This window comes from Panthera pardus, unplaced genomic scaffold (genome assembly GCF_024362965.1).
Source record: "Panthera pardus isolate Hobbes unplaced genomic scaffold, ASM2436296v1 HiC_scaffold_13, whole genome shotgun sequence".
NCBI classification, from domain to species: Eukaryota; Metazoa; Chordata; class Mammalia; order Carnivora; family Felidae; genus Panthera; species Panthera pardus.
In genome coordinates, this window is record NW_026526688.1 from 53,486,652 (window position 1) to 53,496,728 (window position 10,077).

Consider the following 10,077-nt stretch of genomic DNA (forward strand, 5'->3'; position numbering starts at 1 on the left):
GTAACCTCCAATATTTGTTTCAAAATAATACAATAATGTTTGTTCTTCATTGCCCAGCTGTAGAACTTGGGCTTTTTTTAAAAGATGCATTTGGATTGAGACAATGTGTTCAATGTTACAATATGTTCCAATTCTTCAACTTATTTTCTCAGGTAACAGATGAGCTATTCCTTAGAAATATTTTATGATATTGTGAGGAAGCAGTGCACTATGACTGGAGGAAAGATTTTAGAGGTAAGTTATAATAACGTAAGGTAGACATTGTGATTTTGAGATATGTGATTAGAGATGTGAAGGAACACCAATTTGTTTATTTAAAAAATGTTATTTTATTTTAAAAAGTTTTATTTTAAAAATGTTTATTTTTGAGATTGAGAGGTGAGTGGGAGAGAGGCGGAGAGAGAGAGAGAGACAGAGGATCTGAAGTGGGCTCCACACTGACAGTGACGTGCCTGATGTGGGGCTTGAACTCAGGAACCATGGATCATGACCTGAGGCGAAGTCAGACACTCAACCTGCTGAACCACCCAGGTGCCCACAATTTGTTTAGAAATCTGTAGAGAATCTTATACATTATGGCTATCTGCATTACATTTGTATTAAACTATGATTATGAAGAATAGAGAAATTACAGTAAAAAACTATGATGAAAGGAGTAATGGCATATCTTTTAAATTCTTTTGTTGAACTGGAGATACGTGGAGTTATTCTGAGATCATACGGTGTTCTCAGGGGAAATTCTAAACATTATATATATGTAGCAAGAATTATAAAGGATTCTGCATGCATGCTTCAGTTTCTCCAAAGAAAGAGAAAATCATTTTAGAAATGATTTCAATGCTAACGAATTATAATCTCAGTTTGTCAAACTAATATATATTTGTCCTTTACCACCTACCTTAACTCAGGTATGTGTACAGCATGCATGAATAGAGAGGTTATTTTTATCAATTCAAATCAACCATCTGAACTCTCAATATGTTGCAGAAAAGCAAATAAACAAAAACAAACAAACAAAAACTAAGTGCACATTTTTCAAATTAGGAGTATAACCTAGATTTTAAGAGCTTAGAACATAAAGTCATACTCCCAGGAATAGGAACCCAGTTCTGCTATTGAAGGTCTGTGGTACCTAGAAAAATTACCACGCCCCTCTAAGCCTTGTATATCTCATTTATAAAACAGATTTTGTTTGTTGTGAGGACTCAGTGGGATAATCTGTGTAAAGCCCTTAGCATGAAGCCTGGTTCAGATCAAGAAATTCACTAAATGTTAATGGCCAGTCAACCAAATGAATTGCAAATATTTTGAAAAAATAGTAATTGGTCTAATGTCTATTTTTTTGTTAGACTTAAAAAATTTTTTAATGTTTATTTATTATTGAGAGACACCAAGCGACAGAGCATGAGTATGGGAAGGGCAGAGAGAGGAGGAGACACAGAAACCAAAGCAGGCTCCAACTCTGAGCTGTTAGCACAGAGCTCCACGCGAGGCTTGAACTCACGGACCATGAGATCATGACCTGAGCTGAAGTCAGATGCTTAACCGACTGAGCCACCCAGGTTCTCCTAATGTCTAATTTTTTTAGATATGTATTTAAAATGTTTTATTTTGATTTACAAATCTTTTTATTTCAAATCTATGCAGTTGATAAGCAGAGACACTCTTATAAAAACCTTAATAGGATAAATGTGAGTGATAGCACCAGTCTAGAGTAGGACACTTTGAAAAAACTGACTGTTTGAGGTTTTAGAATATCAGAACTTATGATTATAATTTTCAGCTGATATACCATTACTTAATGTATTTATAAACCATTATGATAGAAATAATTGGAAATAAATGTAATTTAAAAGTATAATATATTCTGTTTTTATGCAGATAGATTCTGAAAATTTTAGACTAACTAAAGTATACTGTATTAACAACATTTCACACCATTCCAAATTTTAGGAACAGTAAGGAGTACGTGTGGAAGAAAAATTATACACATGGATTATTATCTTTCTCAATTTTAGTTTTGGGTGATATCTGAAAGAGTCAAATGAATTTGAGAGACCCTTGGAGAAATGCCATAAATTAATATGGATACTTAAAAGATTTTGTGCTGACTCAAAATTTTTTTAATCCTTCATATATTCAAAGAAGTGCTTCTATCCAGTAACAGTTTTGCTAATTCAATACTTTTCCCAGAAAGATTGAGATTTTTGAATGTCCTGTACGTTGACATCCTTGATGCACTATATACTTTGGCCTGTTCAGTTGGTTTAGTCACAGTCACTATACTTCTGTGCTTTAATGATTCAAACACTAATTCCCTAAAATCATTTAACTATTTTTTAGTAATGATAGCAGTACGTTGCTCCTGATAAGCTAAATTGATATAGGTCTACTGGTTTGGGTTTGAATATTTTTTAATTTTAAAATAGATTTTTAAATAATAAGGCAAAATAAGCACATGGAAAAAATGACAAGTGTATTCAGAAAAACAAATAAGTCACCTTTCCTCTCTAGATTTTCAACTACTTTCTTATAGAGGTAAATATTATTAGCATCTATGTATATTACTATGAATAGAGTATACATTAATATATGAAATATTAATATATAGTAATATATTATGTATAAAAATAAAAAATATATATATTATAAATATATAAATATTTAAAGTATATAACTATATATATTTACCCAAGTCTATAAATACTATCTTTTTCACATAAATAAAGTAATAAAATTTAAGCTTTTAACACAGTCCCTTGCATATATTAAGCATTTAATAGACTATGGTTGAATTGATTTTTCATAATCTTGCCCGATTTTTCCCAAGAAAGACATTGGATATATATTTATTAACTTCCATTTTTGAAATAGCGTAAGTGGTATGTCATTTGAGACATTAGAGCATAGGTAAATATGGTTTATTAAGTAAAGAAAATAATGACAAATAATTTCACTATCTTTATTTATTTCAAGAGTTTCTTGAAAATAACATCTTGCTTGGGCCATTTTTCCTAAAGCCATCTCAGTTATGTATGCCCCTCGACTAGCAACAAACCACAGCTGACAGATCTTTAATGCAAACATTATCCATTACAGAGCAGAGCTTAAATGGAAAATGTGTAATTGGTTTTCCAGCAGACCAAGACCATTAATGTGAAACACACTCGAATAAGCATTGCTGGAAAGGTTTCATGCTATTGGATATTGATCAGAGGCAAAGGATCACTGCAATTGGTAGAATGAGTGTGAAGGAAGGTGGAAAATAGCTAAAGTTGCTTAAGCATGCTAAACAATTAGCTTTAAAAATTAAAAAATAAATAAAGATGGCTTCTCTCTCAGCCATAATTTTGACTAACTTGTCTTTGTGCTTTTTGGTTAAACAAGAAAAAGGAGATACTTATTTTTATTGCCTAGATATTTTACATCTCAGTGTAAAATAAATATATGGCTCAAGCAACATAAACACAGTGCTTCTTTTAATTTTATTTCCTAGAGACTATTGTCCATGAGAATGAGGGCAACGACCATGTAAATTCTATGGAATTTGAATGGTTGAGTCATTTCGATAGTATTGTATTTGGGGTTTATAATTTGACAGTCATGTACTAATTCGGATGTATTATTTTTGAAATAGGCTTATATCATTAAATAGAATTAATGAAAACTACAGCTATATATAGATTTCATATTTTTATAATGTTTTACAAAGAGCTCACATATAATTAATGATTATGATATAGATGCAGAAGGTGTCTAATACCATTTACATTTTGCACTTTATTTATTTTTACATTTTGCACTTTAGATTTAGGAAACTTGGTATGCAGAAAGACTAAGAGAAAGTTCATGTTAGAGCAAACCTTCTCATTTCTGTGGCCTTAGAAATATACATTTCCAAATGTATATTTGGAAAAAATAATCGTTTCTCATTTTAAAGGAAAAGCAATTTTTTTTTATGGGATAGCATGTCAATTCACAATGGAATTACAACCAATTAAGGAAGAAAGTTTCTTCCTGGTAATGATGATAATTCTATGCTTTAATTCTGAAAAACTTTCCTGCCTATGTATCTCTTTCACACATATTTTCTTATTCCATTTACATTACACCTGGTGTCTTAAAATGTGAATGACATAAGTTGAAAAGAAACTGGGGCACACAATCTAGAAATGACTTCACTCAATTTAGCTCAAAAGAAATAATATTTTATTTACTCCTTCACCAAGTTAACGTAGAATATTCTGTACTTACAAACTGGATTAAATTTGCAAAAAATATTTAAAATCAAAATTAAATTTATATGACACTGAGGTATTAAATTTGTTTGCAAATTCTTTGATCCTCCTCTACCCATACAGAAGTGGAGTCGTGTTCCCTGTCCCTGGAATTAGAACTGGCTATTGACTCACTACTAATGAATAGAATACTGTTAAACAACAGAGCTTCTAGGAATCATAAGGCCACTGTCTCATAAACCCAAGAGATTAGTGGGTATTGCTTTTGTCTAATGCAATAGATTATAAATTGATTTATTAAAAAAGTCAATTCCTTGTTTAAGGAATATATACCAGCTTGTACTGAGAGAAACAATTTAAATAGGTAATTAGATCCCTAAACCTCCAAGGTCAGAGACAGGCTGGAAAATCTATAGTATTGAAAATATGGTCTATGTTTTACGGAAAAGAAAGAATGACTCAGAAAGGGGAACCAAGACCCTGAAAGAGAGAGACAGGAGCCATGGTGAACAACTTCTGGAAAGTACTTTTAAACTTTAATTAAAGAACTGGCAATATGCCTGATGGATTTCGGAATCACTATGGACTAGTGATTGTTGTGCACCTATCTTTTATTTTTATTTTTATTTTTTTTTCCATTTTGAATCACTGTATGTTTGTTGTGTGGAATGAAGAGAAATCTCTTTAGTTAATAGGTTTTCAGATAAAGAAGAACTATACTCTCACTGGCATATTCAAGAAAAATACTTGAAGTACATATTTACATAATTTAGATCTTAGAACTCGAGCTGAAATCTGATACTGAATAGACAAGTTTTTAGGGGGTCTTAAAAGGGAATTAATGAATTTTGCTTGTGGAAGAAATATAAATAACATGTGGCCAGAGGATTTGAGTGGCTTTAAACATGCCCACAAATTCTTTGAGATTCCTCCCTTTAAAGAGTGATACCATATTTTCATCCTCTTGAACCCATGCGAATTTTATTAATTCATATTAAATGAACAGATTACCACAGAAGTGATTCTGCATCATTTGAATCTACGTCAGAAAAGACAGTGGTCTTTCTTCTGGCTCTCTTGTTCTTTGGGGTTGCTTACTCTTAGAACTTAACCATCCATCATGTCATGAGTAAATCAAGCAAAGGCACAAAAAGGCCTCGTATAAGTGCTGTAGTCGGAGGCCCAGTGAAGCTGTTAACGACAGACAGAATCGACTACTAGGTATGTGAGTGGCTGAATCTTTAGTTACTTCCATCTTTGGTCCACTGCAGCTCATACCATATGGAGCACAGAAAAACTGTCCTTACGAAGTCCTGCCCAAAATTGCAGATTTGTGAGCAAAATGTATCGGATAGTTGTTTTAAGAGACTCAGTTCTGGGATGATTTTCAACGCAGCAATAGATAACTGGAACATATGATACCTAAAATTGTTGAGTGAGGACAGGATGAGATCATTTATTCAATAAATAGGTATTGAGTAGCAACCATGGCAGTAGTCTCAGAATTTAGCCTGAAAATAATGTACAGTCTACGTGATTTAAAACAATCCCTTAAATGTTTTGTATTTTCTCATTTCAGATTTTCTGAGACCACTATGATAAAAACTCTTCATAATCAATGTCCAATTATTTTTTTAATGCAAAAGTGTATAAGAAACGAATCGTCACAATAAAATGTGGTTCACTATATCAGAAGAGTACTTAGAATGCCAGACCCGGAAATTCAGCTCCAAATTGCTGTACATGCGTCCACGTACATCGATGGTAGAGTTCAGTGATCATATATGTGCATATATTCTCCAGAAAATTCTGGGAACATGGCTGAAAAGCACCTGTAACTCACTAAGAACAGAGGTATTTCAGAAAATCTGCGAGAAGCTGAGTAACTCTGGATTTTTCAAATGTGCTTCCCATTGTGCACTTTAAGTCAGAGAGACTTAATGTACACTATTAATTCAGAGATACAGAATGTAGCTTAGGAAGCAGCTGTGCGTAGTTAAGTCTCCATGTTACCCCATCCCAATGCTTAGTTTTACATTAAGAGTTGTGAGGCGACAGTAATTAAAACATCAATGGAGATAGGTTGACGTACAGATCCCTGTGGCTTCTGACAGGCACCTCTCATAATTACTTTCCCCTCCAATATTAAATGCAGCTGATAAGAGAAAGAAATAAGAGTTTCAGAGGTATAGGGAGGATTTCACTGGAGGAGATGTCTAGCCTTGACTCATTGCCCTTGGTACATGCCCTAGTAGTATAAAAACCACCGCCAGCAGGAGGTTAGTTAGGAATGCTATCTATCCCAAAGAAAACTGCTCCCACAGGATCACTATAAAGCATGTGTGTTTGTCGACTTTCCTCATAATGCCCATCATTCATTTTCCTTTCCCAGAACCAGTTCCCTTGTAAATGACTCACTTCTTTTCAAAAGTTGCACATTTGTGTAGAGTTAAGCATATAAGGATATACTGGGTCACAGTCTTTCTTAATACAATAGCATTATTTCCTCTGAATGTTGGTGCATTAAATGGAGCATAAATTCTGTATTCACCATAGCCCCTGTCATGTGGAATTGTTTATTTTTCCATTAAGATTTACTGTTTTATGCCTCATGTTTTATACTACTCTGCTATTAGCTGAATACATGTTTAGGAGTGTTACATCATCTTTGAAAATGTGTCTCTATTGTTGTATACTATCTGTCTATGTTTATCCCTGATCTTCTCTGTTCTGAAGTCTAATTTACCTGCAATAAATACAGCTATTCCAGCTGTTTTTGGTTAGTGTTTGAATGATATATATTTCTTTAACCATTGCTTTTAATTTATAAAGGTATTTACACTTAAAATGAGGCTTCATGTAAATATAAGTGGGTTGTTTATTGCATTTTAAAATCAGATCTGACAATTTCTGTATCTTAACTATTTAGATCATTAACATTAAAAGTTATTATTGATATAGTTGGATTAGAAATGTATCTTCTTGCTTGTTTTCTATTTGTTGTAGTTTTTAAATATCTTTTTTTCTTTCTCTATCCTTTTCCTTGTTTTAATTGAGAATTTTCCATTATGTCCTTTTATCTCAATTGACTTAATAATATTTATAACTTTTAACTTTTTTAGTAGTTGCCTTAGGGTTTAAAATAGAGATTTTAAATAATCTGAGTCCACCTTCAAATACTATTATACTTCTTTAACTGTAGTGTAAAGATATTATCCTACTTATTCCCAATTCCTCCCTCCTATCCCTTGTACCATTGTTGTCAGACATTCAGTTTACAGCCAATACTTTGTTATTATCATTGCTTGACATGGTTTATTGTTTAGAGCAATTAACAACAAGAAATTAAAAAAGGAGAGTTTTACTTTATTTATTCCATTTCTGATTTTTATTATATTCCATGTTTCTGCTATACCATATTTCTTCTCGCTGGAGAATTTCCTTTAATGTTTCTTACAGAGTAAGTCTATAGGCAATAATTTCCCTCAATTATTGTTTGCTTGAGCAGCACTTTGTTTTTCTGATTTTTGAAGGATATTTTTGCTGAGTGTGAAATTCTGAGTTAATAAGATTTTATCTTCTTTTTTAACAGTTTAAAGAGGTCACTTCATTGCCTTATTGCTTATAGAGTCTTCAATGAAAATAATGCTGTAATTTTTATTCTCGTCTTTGCAAGTATACCACCACCGCCCTCTGCCAGATACCTTCAAGATTTTTTCTTTATCTTTTGCATTTCTGCAGCCCAAACATGCTGCTTCTAGGTGTGGGCTTTTGTTTGTTTATCTCTGTTATTTATCCTATTTGAGTTCTCTAAGGTTCTTGGATTGGCTTGCAGGATAGTGTTTCCTTGTTCTCCCTCTACAGATTAAGCCTTTTTCTTTTATGTTTACTTATTTTTGAGAGAGAAAGGTGGGGAGGGCAGGGGCAGAGAGAGGGAGACACAGAATTCAAAGCAGGCTCCAAACTCTGAGCTGCCAGCTGAGAGGCGTCAGCACAGAGCCTGACACGGGGCCCGAACCCATGAACAGTGAGATCGTGACCTGAGCCTGAGTCGGATACTTAACCGACTAAGCCACCCAGGAGCCCCAGGTTAAGCATTTTAATAAGGGAAATAGGGGCAAAGGATGTTAGCGAATCTCTGCAGTTGCTGTTTTCTTACCCAAGTCAGCACGTCAGAGGTGTTCTCTCCTATGCTCCCCCAAGAAAGCCTGGTGGGTTTCCTAAAGGTGACACCTGAAAAAGGACGGAGACTGCAAATATGAGTGGTCTATAGACTTCTGACTTCCATGCTAGCCCATGCTCAGCCTTCAGCAATGCATTACATTTTATCATTTCATCTTCCTACTGGCTTCTGTGGCGTCTAGTGGCACATTCCCCATGAAAACTAGTGTGTGGGTTCTGTTTTAAGCTGCAGGCCCCCGACTTCTCTATGCCTCCATTTCAGGTTGGTTGTTTGCCTTATGAGCTCAGCTCTCTACATTTTTGAGCTGAAGTTAAAAGTCTAAAGATAAATGTCTTAATACCTATTTATTTATTTATTTATTTGTGAATCAAATAAGTTGATAAACAAAATGCCAACCCGGTTTGGAAAATAAAAATTCAAGAGTACAAAACAGTCATCCCATCGAATCTAAGGCCCTCTAGATGTGCGTCTTTGGGCTGTGACTGGAGCTTGCCAAATCTGCAATTCTGTGAATTGAGTATTATAATGGCAGTTTATCAGGGGCGTACCCCATCACAGAACAAAAAGAGAAAAGTAGACTGGGTCCTCTGAGGTGGAAACTTGGAAAATAATGGAGGAGTGTGAAGAACGTAGTCATTAGGGTCAAGCTGACAAGCAAGAGTTACCTGAAGATGGGACACAGATAGCAGTTGGCATTGACAAAAGATTCAAGAAACTAATCGATATAACAGAGAATCCTGAAGAACAGAATTTATTTCAAGACAGAAGTTTTATGGAGATTTTATCCACTTCTTTTCCCTTACCATTTCATGGGTTTGGTTGTTTTGCCCTATAGAAGGTTTTAGTTGAATCAGTGACATTTTTGTTTTAGTTGTGATACAGGACTCAACTTCTGTTGACAGTGCTTCCTATTGGCTTTCTAAGGTGGTTAAACATAAAACAGCAGAATTTCCAAAATCTTTTTAATGTGCAAACCACTGTATTTTGATATTGAATGATATTGAATTGATTTCCTGAAATATTTTTAGATAGAAGTCTTTCAGCTTTTAACAGTATTGTCATAGACTGAGAAGAAAAAGAAAAAAAAAAATCACACGGGTCAACCCCTTTTGTTTTTTTTTTAATGTTTGTTTATTTATTTATTTATTTATTTATTTATTTATTTTTAATAGGGAAAAGCGCGAACTCAGTCCCCCACTACCACAAATTATGCAGTCGAGTTTCCCACATTTGGGGAAATTGCAGGGGTCAGCACATCCGGAGTGCAATGGATAAGCCTTGCCCTGGGAAAACCACCTTCATGATCATGGTATCTCCCCTGCCAGGTAAGTATGTTTATTTATTTTCAAGAGAGAGCACAGGGGAGGGGCAGAGAGAGAGGGAGATGCGGAATCTGAAGCAGGCTCCAGGCTCTGAGCTATCAACACAGAGCCTGATTGGGGCTTAAACCTGCGAACTGTGGGAGGATGACCGGAGCCCATGACCTAAGCTGAAATTGGACACTCAACCAACTGAGCCACCTAGGAGCCCCTAAGATGGGTCAATTCTACCATGTCTTGGTCATAATGCTTCTTGGGCCAGTTTATGTTCTACTGAAGAGGCTTAATAATTCCCCTTGCCAAGCTTTCATTTTCTGAGGTGTTGATTATCTATAAA

At 34.4% G+C, this 10,077-nt stretch overlaps 1 non-coding gene across 1 annotated transcript; it reads right to left on the minus strand.

The window, feature by feature from the left end:
• Positions 1 to 9,590: 9,590 nt before the first annotated feature.
• On the minus strand, positions 9,591 to 9,754 carry LOC128776836 (U1 spliceosomal RNA). Its single transcript, XR_008421996.1, has one exon. It is a non-coding gene; the product is annotated as a U1 spliceosomal RNA (small nuclear RNA).
• Positions 9,755 to 10,077: the final 323 nt, after the last annotated feature.